General features: G+C 38.8%; 1 non-coding gene across 1 annotated transcript; it reads right to left on the bottom strand.

Moving 5' to 3' along the window:
- Positions 1-898: 898 nt before the first annotated feature.
- On the bottom strand, positions 899-1,002 carry LOC130953346 (small nucleolar RNA R71). Its single transcript, XR_009075517.1, has one exon. It is a non-coding gene; the product is annotated as a small nucleolar RNA R71 (small nucleolar RNA).
- Positions 1,003-14,543: the final 13,541 nt, after the last annotated feature.

Raw genomic sequence — 14,543 nt, 5'->3', positions numbered from 1 at the left:
TTTTTCAAAACTACCTAACTACTTTTCCCCTCTAATTTTCGAAAATACCTCCCTCTTTTTCAAAAAAAAAAAATCTTTTTAATTGTTTAAATTTTAATTTTAATTATATCTTATCTTTAATTTTCGAAAATCACTAACCACTTTTTCAAAATTATTTTCGAAATTCTCTATCTCTCATTTTTTTATTTATTCATTTATTTACTAACACTTCTCTTCACCTCTCTTCATCTCAAATCACTACCTCTATCTTTAACCATTCTTCTTCACTCTTCTTTCCTTCCTTCTTCTACTAACAACAAAGGATCCTCTTTACTGTGACATAGAGGATTCCTCTTTCTTTTCTTGTTCTCTTCTTCCCTATATGAGCAGAAATAAGGAAAAAGACACTCTTGTTGAAGCTGATCCAGAACCTGAAAGGACTCTGAAGAGGAAACTAAGAGAAGCTAAACTACAACAATCCAGAAGCAACCTTTCTGAAATTTTCGAACAAGAGAAGGAGATGGCAGCCGAATCCAACAACAATAATGCAAGGAGAATGCTTGGTGACTTCACAAAACCAACGTCCAAATTTGATGGAAGAAGCATCTCCATTCCTGCCATTGGAGCCAACAATTTTGAGCTTAAGCCTCAACTAGTTGCTTTAATGCAACAGAACTGCAAGTTTTATGGACTTCCATCTGAAGATCCTTACCAGTTTTTAACTGAGTTCTTGCAGATTTGTGAGACTGTTAAGACGAATGGAGTAGATCCTGAAGTCTACAGGCTCATGCTTTTCCCTTTTGCTGTAAGAGACAGAGCTAGAACATGGTTGGATTCACAACCTAAAGATAGCCTGGACTCTTGGGATAAGCTGGTCACGGCCTTCTTGGATAAATTCTTTCCTCCTCAAAAGCTGAGCAAGCTTAGAGTGGATGTTCAGACCTTCAAGCAAAAAGATGGTGAATCCCTCTATGAAGCTTGGGAAAGATACAAGCAGATGACCAAAAAGTGTCCTTCTGACATGTTTTCAGAATGGACCATATTAGATATATTCTATTATGGCCTATCTGAGTTTTCCAAGATGTCATTGGACCATTCTGCAGGTGGATCTATTCACCTAAAGAAAACACCTGAAGAGGCTCAAGAACTTATTGACATGGTTGCAAATAACCAATTCATGTACACTTCTGAGAGAAATTCCGTGAATAGTGGGACGTCTCAGAGGAAGGGAGTTCTTGAAATGGATGCTCTGAATGCCATATTGGCTCAGAACAAAGTGTTGACTCAGCAAGTCAGCATGATCTCTCAAAGTCTGAATGGATGGCAGAATGCATCCAACAGTACTAAAGAGGCAGCTTCTGAAGAAGCTTATGATCCTGAGAACCCTGCAATGGCAGAGGTTAATTACATGGGTGAACCTTATGGAAACACCTATAAATCATCATGGAGAAATCATCCAAATTTCTCATGGAAGGATCAACAAAAGCCTCAACAAGGCTTTAATAATGGTGGAAGAAATAGGCTCAGTAACAACAAGCCTTTTCCATCATCTTCTCAGCAACAGACAGAGAATTCTGAGCAGAGCCCTTCTAATTTAGCAAATTTAGTCTCTGATCTGTCAAAGGCCACCCTAAGTTTCATGAGTGAAACAAGGTCCTCCATTAGAAATTTGGAGGCACAAGTAGGCCAGCTGAGTAAGAAAGTCATTGAAACTCCTCCCAGTATTCTCCCAAGCAATACAGAAGAGAATCCAAAAGGAGAGTGCAAAGCCATTGATGTGATCAAAATGGCTGAATGCACAAGGGAGGAGAAGGATGAAAATCCTAGTAAGGAAGACCTCCTGGGACATCCCTCAAGCAAGAAGGAGTTCCCTATTGAGGACCCAAAGGGAACTGAGGCTCATATAGAGACCATAGAGATCCCACTAAATCTCCTTCTGCCATTCATGAGCTCTGAAGACTATTCTTCCTCAGAAGAGGATGAAGATGTGACTGGAGAGCAAGTTGCTCAATATCTAGGAGCTATCATGAAGCTGAATGCCAAGTTGTTTGGTAATGAGACTTGAGAAGGTGAATCTCCCTTGCTCATTAGTGAACTAGATACATGGATTCAGAAAACTTTACCTCAAAAGAGACAAGATCCTGGTAAATTCTTAATACCCTGTGCTATAGGCACCATGACCTTTAACAAGGCTCTGTGTGACCTGGGGTCAGGCATAAATCTTATGCCACTCTCTCTAATGGAGAAACTAGGGATCATTGAGCTACAACCTGCCTTATTCTCATTACAATTAGCAGACAAGTCAGTAAGACAGCCTTATGGATTAGTAGAGGACGTGTTAGTAAAGGTTGAAGGCCTTTACATCCCTACTGATTTCATAGTCTTAGACACTAGGAAGGAAGAAGATGAATGCATCATCCTTGGAAGACCCTTTCTAGCCACAGCAGAAGCTGTGATTGATGTTAACAGAGGAGAATTAGTCCTTCAATTGAATGGGGACTACCTTGTCAAGGATCTCCCTCTGCAATCATAGAGAGGAAGCATGAAAAGCTTCTCTCAGTACAGAGTCAAGAAGAGCCCCCACAGTCAAACTCTAAGTTTGGTGTTAGGAGGCCACAACCAAACTCTAAGTTTGGTGTTAAATCCCCACAACCAAACTCTAAGTTTGGTGTTGGGACTATACAACATTGACCTGATCACCTTTGTGGCTCCATGAGAGCCCACTGTCAAGCTAGTGACATTAAAAGAGCGCTTGTTAGGAGGCAACCCAATTTTTATATATCTAATTTTAATTTTATTTTATTGTTATTTTGTGTTTATTAGGTTCATGATCATGTGGAGTCACGAAAAAAATACTAAAATTAAAAACAGAATGAAAAATAGCAGAATAAAAATCACACCCTAGGAAGGACTTACTGGCGTTTAAACGCTAGTAAGGTGCATCTGGCTGGCGTTCAACGCCAGAACAGAGCATGTTTCTGGCGCTGAACGCCAGAAACAAGCAACATCCTGGCGTTTGAACGCCAGGAATGTGCCTTGAGGAATGCTGGCGCTGAACGCCAGTAACAAGCATGGAACTGGCGTTCAACGCCAGAAACATGCTGCACATGGGCGTTGAACGCCCAGAGTGTGCATCACTTCGGCGTTTAAACGCCAGAATGGTGTGTAAAGGCATTTTACTTGCCTAATTAGTGCAGGGATGTAAATCCTTGACACCTCAGGATCTATGGACCCCACAGGATCATCTCAAGATCTGTGAACCCCACAGGATCCCCACCTAACATATTATCCCCTCTTCTCACTATTCATTCTCTCCTCCCCATAAACACACATCCCAACAACTTTAATCTCTCTTTCCAATTATCCCCTTCACCACTCACATTCATCCACTCTTCCCCATAAACCCCACCCACCTTCAAAATTCAAAAATCTTTCCCACCCAAACCCACCCTAAATGACCGAAACTACACCCACTCCCCTCCCTATATATACCCTTCCATTCTACTTCATTTTCACACATCACAAACCCCTCTTCTATACCTTGGCCGAAACACCTTCCCTCACTCTCCTCCATATTTTCTTCTTCTTCTTCTTCTCTTCTTTCTTCTCTTGCTCGAGGGCGAGCAATATTTTAAGTTTGGTGTGGTCAAAGCATAATCTTTTTGTTTTTCCATTACCATCAATGGCACCTAAGGCCGGAGAATCCTCTAGAAAAGGAAAAGGGAAGACAAAAGCTTCCACCTCCGAGTCATGGGAGATGGAAAGATTCATCTCCAAAAGCCATCAAGATCACTTCTATGATGTTGTGGCAAAGAAGAAGGTGATCCCTGAGGTCCCTTTCAAACTCAAGAAAAATGAGTACCCGGAGATCCGACATGAAATCCGAAGAAGAGGTTGGGAAGTCCTAACCAACCCCATGCAACAAGTCAGAATTTTAATGGTTCAAGAGTTCTATGCCAATGCATGGATCACTAGGAACCATGATCAAAGTGTGAACCCGAGTCCAAAGAATTATCTCACAATGGTTCAGGGGAAATACTTAGATTTTAGTCCGAAAAATGTGAGGTTGGCATTCAACTTGCCCATGATGCAAGGAGATGCACGCCCCTATACTAGAAGGGTCAACTTTAATCAAAGGTTGGACCAAGTCCTCGTGGACATATGTGTGGAAGGAGCTCAATGGAAAAGAGACTCCAAAGGCAAGCCAGTTCAATAGAGAAGACTGGACCTCAAGCCTGTAACTAGAGGATGGTTGGAGTTCATTCAACGCTCCATCATTCCCACTAGCAACCGATCCAAAGTTACTGTGGATCGGGCCATCATGATTCATAGCATCATGATTGGAGAGAAAGTAGAAGTTCATGAAGTCATCTCCCATGAAATCTACAAAATAGCCGATAAGCCCTCCAACACGGCAAGGCTAGCTTTTCCTCATCTTATTTGCCATCTATGTTACTCAGCTGGAGTTATCATAGAAGGAGACATCCTCATTGAAGAGGATAAGCCCATCACCAAGAAGAGGATGGAGAAAGCAAGAGAGACCCTCCACGGATCTCAAGAGATGCATGAGGAAGCTCATCATCAAGAAATCCCTGAGATGCCTCAAGGGATGCACTTTCCTCCCAACAACTATTGGGAACAACTCAACACTTTCCTAGAGGATTTGAGCTACAATATGGAACAATTAAGGGTGGAACATCATGAGCACTCCATCATTCTCCATGAAATAAGAGAAGACCAAAGAGCAATGAGGGAGGAGCAACAAAGGCAAGGAAGGGACATAGAAGAGCTTAAGGATATTGTTGATCCTTCAAGAAGAAGACGCCACTAAGGTGGATTCATTCCTTGTTCTTATTTTTTCTGCTTTTCGGTTTTTATGTTATATGTTTATCTATGTTTTGTGTCTCTACTTCATGATCATTAGTAGTTAGTAACTATGTCTTAAAGTTATGAATAATTCCATTAATCCTTCACCACTCTTAAATGAAAAATGTTTTAAGTCAAAAGAACAGGAAGTACATGAATTTCGAATTTATCCTTGAATTTAGTTTAATTATATTGATGTGGTGACAATACTTTTTGTTTTCTGAATGAATGCTTGAAGAGTGCATATTTTTTATCTTGTTGTTTATGAATGTTAAAATTGTTGGCTCTTGAAAGAATGATGAACAAAGAGAAATGTTATTGATAATTTGAAAAATCATGAAATTGATTCTTGAAGCAAGAAAAAGCAGTGAAAAACAAAAGCTTGCGAAAAAAATAGAAAGAAAAAGAAAAAGCAAGCAGAAAAAGCCAATAGCCCTTAAAACCAAAAGGCAAGGGTAAAAAGGATCCAAGGCTTTGAGCATCAATGGATAGGAGGGCCCAAGGAAATAAAATCCAGGCCTAAGCGGCTAAATCAAGCTGTCCCTAACCATGTGCTTGTGTCATGAAGGTCCAAGTGAAAAGCTTGAGACTGAGTGGTTAAAGTCGTGATCCAAAGCAAAAGAGTGTGCTTAAAAGCTCTGGACACCTCTAACTGGGGACTCTAGCAAAGCTGAGTCATAATCTGAAAAGGTTCACCCAGTCATGTGTCTGTGACATTTATGTATCCGGTGGTAATACTGGAAAACAAAGTGCTTAGAGCCACGGCCAAGACTCATAAGTAGCTGTGTTCAAAAATCAACATACTTAACTAGGAGAATCAATAACACCATCCGAAATTCTAAGTTCCTAGAGAAGCCAATCATTCTGAACTTCAAAGAAAAAAGTGAGATGCCAAAACTGTTCAGAAGCAAAAAGCTACAAGTCCCGCTCATCTAATTAGAATTAATATTCATTGATATTTTGGAATTTATAGTATATTCTCTTCTTTTTATCCTATTTGATTTTCAGTTGCTTGGGGACAAGCAACAATTTAAGTTTGGTGTTGTGATGAGCGGATAATTTATACACTTTTTGGCATTGTTTTTAGGTAGTTTTTAGTAAGTTCAAGCTACTTTTAGGGATGTTTTCATTAGTTTTTATGTTAAATTCACATTTCTGGACTTTACTATGAGTTTGTGTGTTTTTCTGTGATTTCAGGTAATTTCTGGCTGAAATTGAGGGACCTGAGCAAAACTCTGATAGGAGGCTGACAAAGGACTGCTGATGCTGTTGGAATCTGACCTCCCTGCACTCGAAATGGATTTTGTGGAGCTACAGAACTTCGAATGGCGCGCTCTCAACGGCGTTGGAAAGTAGACATCCAGAGCTTTCCAGCAATATATATTAGTTCATACTTTATTTGGGAATTGACGATGTAAACTGGCGCTCAACGCCAGTTCCATGTTGGTGTTTGGAGTAAAACGCCTGAAACACGTCACGACCCGGAGTTGAACGCCCAAAACACGTTACAACTTGGCGTTCAACTCCAAAAGAAGCCTCAGCTCGTGGATAGATCAAGCTCAGCCCAAACATACACCAAGTGGGCCCTGGAAGTGGATTTATGCATCAATTACTTACTCATGTAAACCCTAGTAGCTAGTCTAGTATAAATAGGATAATTTACTATTGTATTAGACATCTTTGGTCTCAGTTTTGTTTTATTCTTCATCTTAGGAGACTATTGATCACGTTTTGGGGGCTGGCCATTTGGCCATGCCTGAACCTTTCACTTATATATTTTCAATGGTGGAGTTTCTACACACCATAGATTAAGGGTGTGGAGCTCTGCTGTACCTCAAGTTTCAATGCAATTACTACTATTTTCTATTCAATTCTCTTTATTCCTATTCTAAGATATTCGTTGCACTTCAACTTGATGAATGTGATGATCTGTGACACTCATCATCATTCTCACCTATGAACGCGCGTGACTGACAACCACTTCCGTTCTACCTTAGGCCGGACGCATATCTCTTGGATTCCTTAAACAGAATCTTCGTGGTATAAGCTAGAATTGATGGCGGCATTCATGGGAATCCGGAAAGTCTAACCTTGTCTGTGGTATTCCGAGTAGGATTCCGGGATTGAATGACTGTGACGAGCTTCAAACTCCTGAAGGCTGGGCGTTAGTGACAGACGCAAAAGAATCAAGGGATTCTATTCCAACCTGATTGAGAACCGACAGATGATTAGCCGTGCTGTGACAGAGCATTTGGACCATTTTCACTGAGAGGATGGGATGTAGCCATTGACAACGGTGATTCCCTACATACAGCTTGCCATGGAAAGGAGTAAGAAGGATTGGATGAAGCAGTAGGAAAGCAGAGATTTAGGAGGAGCACAGCATCTCCATACACCTATCTGAAATTCCCACCATGGAAATACATGAGTAATTTTATCTTTATTTCCTGTTTATTATTTATTATTATTCGAAAATCCATAATCAATTATAATCCGCATGACTGAGATTTACAAGATGACCATAGCTTGCTTCATACCAACAATCTCTGTGGGATCGACCCTTACTCACGTAAGGTATTACTTGGATGACCCAGTACACTTGCTGGTTAAGTTGAACGGAGTTGTGACCACACATAGTTGTGAACCATGGTATTGGCATCATGTTTTTGGCGCCATTGCCAGGGAAAGAAAAAGCAATGAATTTTACAAAATACAATAACAAATGAATCACAATTTCGTCCACCAACGATCTTGGGATTTAAGAAGGACTCTGGAATTACAAGTGCTCATGACCTTGTATTGAATCCGATAGATTAAAGTGGCTAGGATAGATCCTTCCTTCATGTTAAGACCATGAATTCAGATTTTTAGGAAAAGGGAGTCAAGGATGTTGACATCTAACAAACTGACCATTTTGTTTGGGAAACAGTTGACGTAAACCAGACCGTGTCCTAGGCTTGTTTCAACTGTTCCGATTAAGGAATCTTGGAAATCATTGTGCCTAATGTCTCTAAGGCACATAAGAATAGAGGCATTAAGACCTTCTCTGATAAGAGGATTGATAGCTACTTGAACACACCCTATATTAAGATATTTTTAGTGACGGGCATGTTCTCTGACAGATTGCTTGGTTAAAAGATGGAATTCCTCACCGGAGTCAGGTCCTAGAGGAATATTGTTTTCAGCAGTTTTGATATTGTAATATGATTTTCTTTTGTTGTCATCAGGGACATATATCTCATCTTGAGGGATATTAGGTATTTCCCATTGTCTATAGCTTGATTGATATATTCGAAGCAAACTTCTTCTTCAAAGATGTTGTGTTTGGGAGAAAGTTCCTCAAGCCGAGTTACTTTCTCAATAAGAGGATTGGAAGAATAATGGGGTAAAGAAGTGGAAGAAGAAGACAGTGAAGATCCCCTAATGGAGAGACGTCTAGAAAGTGAACAGAAGAGGTTAGACATATTAAACAGAAATCTGATATCATTGCCCTCCTTTGGTTCAGAAAGAACATGTATATTATCACTAAACTATCACTCAAATTTTTGAATCCGGAGTTATAACTTTTTTTTAACGATCTTTAAATCCATAGCCACCAGGAGTTCTTACGTTCGGATCTTATCACCTTCAAGAACATCGTCAAATTAGCCTTATTGCCCATCAATTTGATATGTACGCAATTATACTCCTGCTGATCTTGACTTCGCAGGTCGAGTCTGGAGCTTAATATTCTGTATTCTTGGTACTCTACTCCGTATATTTATGGTTTATCCTTTCTGTTTATGTGTGTGATGCACTTTTCTTTTTGCGGTTTTACTTGAACTTTCCTTCAAGGCTCCTAGCTACAAATCCTTTTGACTATATATATATATATATATATATATATATATATATATATATATATATATTATTTTTAGAGGTCATGATATCTCACCACCTTTGTTTTACGACTTAAGTGTAAAGCTCTGTGTGGTATGGTGTTACAGACTTCCCTCAAAACACCCACACTAAACCTTACACATTTCACTCACCCTCCCTTTTGTCATGCTAGCCACCCACGCCGAGAAGAAAGAGAGAAATAGAAGAGAGGCATCACTGCAGTACTACTGCCAAGCCTGCTCCGTCGCTGTCGTCGTGTCGCTATTGCCATCGCGGGAGAGAGGAGAAGCGTGACCTAGGGATGCACACGAGGGTGGAAGGCATTGAGAAGAGTGTCGCGTCGTTGCTGCGAGCTCACCATTGCCAAAGGCCCGTCTCCATCGTGGAGCATTAATGGCAGAGAGAACCTGGATGTTGCTGCTACAAGAGTCACTGCCAAAGGAGGAGGAGGGGTTTTGTCACTGACGGAGCTCACCATAGTTGCTCGAAGGTTGCCGCCATGCCTGTGGCTGCTAGAGTCACCGCCGGAGCTGCTACTGTCCGGTTCAATTGTTCCCCCTTAGGTACAGTAAGCGTTTTCGTTCCAAAACCCTTGAGAATTAATATTCTATTATGGGTTGTTAAGGTTCTGAGGTTTGGTAACGTAGGTTTGAGTTATGATCATTGCATGTTGCGATTAAAGCTGCCACTATTGCTGCGAAAGTAAGGTAGAGCTGTGGTTACGGCTGCTGCTATTGCGGACTGAGAGAAAAGGGATTTGCTGCATTTAATAATTATCGAGTTTCGACATTGAGGTAGGGGAGTTTTCTTAAAACTTGTTTTAATTACAAGAATGATTACAAGTCGATATCAATGAAAATATTTATAGTTATAATGATGTGATTCTTATGAATTGAATTGGGTTGTTTTGGATTGATATAATTATTTGTTTAATTGATTTAGAATGTTTAATTAGTTATCATTGAAATGTCGTTGTATTTGTTGTGGAACCGAGATATAATGAGTATTTAATTAGGTTAGAGTCATTGAGAATTCTAATTTATTTATTGATTGAGAGGGTTGGATGTTTTGGTTGTTAATTGATTTTATTGAATTGGTGGTGAGTGAATTGGTTTTCTTGAACTGTTGAAAAGTGATTCGATATTGAAATTGGTTTGATTTCAGAATGGTTTGACATTGAAATGGTTCGATAATTGGAAATCTGAATTGTGTTTTATCGGAAAATGATTTGGCTTTGAATCCGTTAGAAAGGGTTGAGAAAATGTTTTGGATGGGACCCGAAAAGGGTGGCAAAATCCGAATTTTAGGGAAGGTGTTGTTGAAATTTTCATAAATTTTGATTAAATTGAATAATGAAGAAAATGAGAATTTATTTACTTTAATTTGGTTAATTAAGAAAATGGGTATTTAGGAGTAAATGAAGTTCATGATTGTTTTGGAAACTTGGTTGAATGAAAAAGAGTTTTACTCAATTTTTATGAACCATGGAAAAGACTTCGTTTCTAGAGCGTTCTTGAATGAAATTGTTTAAAATAAAAATGAGATTAGTTGTCTCTTTCCTAATGTTTAGAGACTTTTTCACAGAATTTAATTTAATAAATGTTGATTTAAGGTAATTTAATCTAATTTAATAACTTATTTTGGCTTGGATTGATTTTGAGAAAAGAATTATGTTTTGGGACCTTGGGAAAAGGCTTTGAAAGTTTTTTAGTGGTCTTCAAAAGCAATTGAATTCAAATGTTTAAACTTGAGATGGATTATTGACGTTAATTTGCGACTTTCGATTGGGTGAAAATGGGTTTTTGAAAGAGATATACATGGTACTAAACCCTGCGAGGTGCACAGAACACTCAACCATGTGAGGTGCACAGGGCACTCAACCCTGCGAGGGTCTCTCAGATGACGAAGTGTACAACGCACTCACCCTGCAAATATACAGGAAATTTTGCCTGCTAGGAGTACAATGCACTCAGTCTGCGAGACATATAGTGTACATATATGCAAGAAAACCTCAGAGGAAAAATGTTTGAGTCCTGGCAATGTAACCAATACGTGAGGTTACGGCCAGTAGGACAGTCATGCATCATACTGCATTTGTTTGCTATTGTTTGGATGTGCTTAAGTGTTTTGGTTTTTCTATCTGATGAATCATGTTAACTGTTAATAGTGGTACTTGATATTACTATTCTCTTATTGTGTTTGCCTTATATTTTGTGTGCCTGTGATTGATTCTATTTTGAGACCGAGTGGAGATTTGTTTGTTTGTTAGGCCGGAGGCTGAGAGTCGTTTATATGTTAGACAGGAGGCCGAGAGTCATTTGTATGTTGGGCTGGAGGCTGTGACTTGATTTTGTGTTAGATTGGATGCCGTACTTGATTATGTTATAGGATATTATTTAAGCTTTGGAATTCTTATATTAAAGAAGAGAACTTTGAATCTTGGATAAGTAAATGTGTGGTTTTGAAATAGTTCACAAGACAAATGATGATCTTTGCTTTTGAAATTCATTCTTCTTCTTATATGTATCCTCTTATGACAATTCTTAAACCCTCTATTGAGAACCTGCGAGGATGATGTTCTCACCCCTACAGACTTCTCTTTTCAGGACAGACGAGGAAGCTGTGTGAAGTTTTTACTCAGTTTTTAGCTATGATGTTTTGTTTGGATATATTAGTCATAGTCTTTTTTCCTTGCCTTTGTCATTATGATTTGTAAGAGGGATAGGAGTTATAATGATATGTATATATAAATTTGTAAGTTGCTTGTGTAAGAAATTTTGTATATATGTATATGTATGTTTGTAAAGTGAAAAATAATTTCTGATTTTTCAAAGAAAACATCGATACAGTTTTATTTTAAAAAGGTTCCTATTTTATTATTAAATATATAAAATTCATCGTAATATCCTCGCTATCAAAGTGATGCAACCGGAAGCATAATTCTGTTAGTAAGGATGTTACATTCTCTCCATAAAAAATCATTAGATATCATTAGAAGCCAATAAGGCAATAACTAATTCTAAAGGAGATATTATTGTTAGTTTTTCAAAGTAATAACATAAAGTTAATTATCTTTCTACTGGTTTCTTAGTGATGGTATCACAATTCGGGTTGACCCGCCTTGTTCCACTTCATCCCGTCTCATTTTGGGTCGAGTTTTTCAAAGATTGACTGAATTTTAGGCGAGTTTTGATAAAATCTACTTGTGCTTATTTAGGTTTGGGTGAGTGGTGCACGGAATTATGATCATCAATGGCGCTATCAACATGGTACGCTCAATTGCAATCTCAACTCTTTATCACAACTTCGCACAACTAACCAGCAAGTGCACTGGGTCGTCCAAGTAATAAACCTTACGCGAGTAAGGGTCGATCCCACGGAGATTGTTGGTATGAAGCAAGCTATGGTCATCTTGTAAATCTTAGTCAGGCATATTCAAATGGTTATGAATGATATATGAATAAAGTATAAAGATAGAGATACTTATGTAATTCATTGGTGAGAATTTCAGATAAGCGAATGGAGATGTTTTGTCCCTTCCGTCTCTCTGCTTTCCTACTGTCTTCATCCAATCCTTCTTACTCCTTTCCATGGCAAGCTGTATGTTGGGCATCACCGTTGTCAGTGGCTACAGTCCCGTCCTCTCAGTGAAAATGTTCAACGCACCCTGTCACGGCACGGCTAATCATCTGTCGGTTCTCAATCAGGTTGGAATAGAATCTAGTGATTCTTTTGCGTCTGTCACTAACGCCCAGCCTTCAGGAGTTTGAAGCTCGTCACAGTCATTCAATCATTGAATCCTACTCAGAATACCACAGACAAGGTTTAGACCTTCCGGATTCTCTTGAATACCGCCATCAATTCTAGCTTATACCACGAAGATTCCGATTAAGGAATCCAAGAGATAAACATTCAAGCCTTGTTTGCTTGTAGAACGGGAGTGGTTGTCAGGCACGCGTTCATAAGTGAGAATGATGATGAGCGTCACATAATCATCACATTCATCAAGTTCTTGAGTGCGAATGAATATCTTGGAATATGAACAAGCTGAATTGAATAGAAGAACAATAGTAATTGCATTAATACTCGAGGTACAGCAGAGCTCCACACCTTAATCTATGGTGTGTAGAAACTCCACCGTTGAAAATACATAAGAACAACGTCTAGGCATGGCCGAATGGCCAGCCCCCAATGATCTAAGAACTAGATGTCCAAAGATGATCCTAAGATCGAAAAATGATCCAAAGATAAAAAATACAATAGTAAAAGGTCCTATTTGTAGAGAACTAGTAGCCTAGGGTTTACAAAGATGAGTAAATGACATAAAAATCCACTTCCGGACCCACTTGGTGTGTGCTTGGGCTGAGCATTGAAGCATTTTCGTGTAGAGACTTTTCTTGGAGTTAAACGCCAGCTTTTGTGCCAGTTTGGGCGTTTAACTCCCATTCTTGTGTCAGTTCCGGCGTTTAACGCTGGGCATTCTTGAGCTGATTTGGAACGCCAGTTTGGGCCATCAAATCTCGGGCAAAGTATAGACTATTATACATTGCTGGAAAGCCCAGGATGTCTACTTTCCAACGCCGTTAAGAGCGCGCCAATTGGGCTTCTGTAGCTCCAAAAAATCCACTTCTAGTGCAGGGAGGTCAGAATCCAACAGCATCTGCAGTCCTTTTCAGCCTCTGAATCAGATTTTTGCTCAGGTCCCTCAATTTCAGCCAGAAAATACTTGAAATCACAGAAAAACACACAAACTCATAGTAAAGTCCAGAAAAGTGAATTTTAACTAAAAACTAATAAAAATATAATTAAAACTAACTAAAACATACTAAAAACATACTAAAAACAGTGCCAAAAAGCGTACAAATTATCCGCTCATCACAACACCAAACTTAAATTGTTGCTTGTCCCCAAACAACTGAAAATCAAACAAGATAAAAAGAAGAGAATATGCAATGAATTCCAAAAACATCTATGAAGATCAGTATTAATTAGATGAGCGGGGCTTTTAGCTTTTTGCCTCTGAATAGTTTTGGCATCTCACTCTATCCTTTGAAATTCAGAATGATTGGCTTCTATGGGAACTCAGAATCCAGATAGTGTTATTGATTCTCCTAGTTAAGTATGATGATTCTTGAACACAGCTACTTTATGAGTCTTGGCCGTGGCCCAAAGCACTCTGTCTTCCAGTATTACCACCAGATACATACATGCCACAGACACATAATTGGGTGAACCTTTTCAGATTGTGACTCAGCTTTGCTAGAGTCCCCAATTAGAGGTGTCCAAGGTTCTTAAGCACACTCTTTTTGCCTTGGATCACAACTTTATTTTTTTCTTTTTTTTTTCTTTTTTTTTCATTTTTCTCTTTCTTTTTTTTTTTGCATATACTCTTTTTTTTGTATTCACTGCTTTTTCTTGCTCCAAGAATCATTTTTATGATTTTTCAGATCCTCAGTAACATGTCTCCTTTTTCATCATTCTTTCAAGAGCCAACATTCATGAACAACAAATTCAAAAGATATATGCACTGTTTAAGCATACATTCAGAAAACAAAAGTATTGCCACCACATCAAAATAATTAATCTGTTATAAAATTCAAAATTCATGCAATTCTTCTCTTTTTCAATTAAGAACATTTTTTATTTAAGAGAGGTGATGGATTCATAGGACATTCATAACTTTAAGGCATAGACACTAAGACACTAATGATCATGTAATAAGACACAAACATGGATAAACATAAGCATCAAATTCGAAAAACAAGAAAATAAAGAACAAGGAGATTAAAGAACGAGTCCACCTTAGTGATGGCGGCTCG

This window comes from Arachis stenosperma, chromosome 9 (assembly GCF_014773155.1).
Source record: "Arachis stenosperma cultivar V10309 chromosome 9, arast.V10309.gnm1.PFL2, whole genome shotgun sequence".
Taxonomy (NCBI): Eukaryota; Viridiplantae; Streptophyta; class Magnoliopsida; order Fabales; family Fabaceae; genus Arachis; species Arachis stenosperma.
Note: the sequence above shows the minus strand (reverse complement) of the source record. Positions and strands in the feature narration are given on the sequence as shown.